Source organism: Octopus bimaculoides, chromosome 17, assembly GCF_001194135.2.
Source record: "Octopus bimaculoides isolate UCB-OBI-ISO-001 chromosome 17, ASM119413v2, whole genome shotgun sequence".
In the NCBI taxonomy this organism is placed as follows: Eukaryota; Metazoa; Mollusca; class Cephalopoda; order Octopoda; family Octopodidae; genus Octopus; species Octopus bimaculoides.
Window position 1 is genome coordinate 19,073,290 of NC_068997.1, and position 493 is coordinate 19,073,782.

Sequence of the window (493 nt, forward strand, 5' to 3'; positions counted from 1 at the left end):
GCAGAATATTTACTGCAGCCCATCTTTTATGCCAAGATAAAACAATGTACATGATAATACTTCCAATCAGTTAAGATAAGAAACCATGAAAGCCACTGCCTGGTACTGCATTATTATCGTTTTTATCATTATTATTATTATTGTTGTTGTTGTTATTATTATTGTTGTTGCTGTTGTTGTTGCGTCTGGAAGAAATGGCCGAGAGAAAGCTGTCCCCGAAAGGTTGGGCACGTGATCTTTGCAGGTTCTCTGGGATCGGTGAACTCGTAATGAGATGTTTGGACACAATTCCTTGGATGTTGGCGATTCCTTGGATTTGGCACGAATGACTGGACACTCGGTTTGTTTTGACGACTATGTTTTGGCGTAGGAGACAAATGCATACGGACGCTCACGCAGAAATATACACATCCAGAGAGAGTGAGAGACAGAGCGGGAAGGAGAGAAAGAGAGAGAGAGAGAGAGAGAGAGAGTGTGTGTGTGTGTGTGTGTG

The 493-nt window shown here is 42.4% G+C and overlaps 1 protein-coding gene across 1 annotated transcript in view; it reads right to left on the reverse strand.

Annotated features, from left to right (window-relative positions):
- The window catches only part of LOC128249671 (carnosine synthase 1-like), a 35,151-nt gene that overhangs the window by 33,436 nt on the left and 1,222 nt on the right, over positions 1-493 (reverse strand). The gene's annotated exons all lie outside the window — the stretch shown is intronic.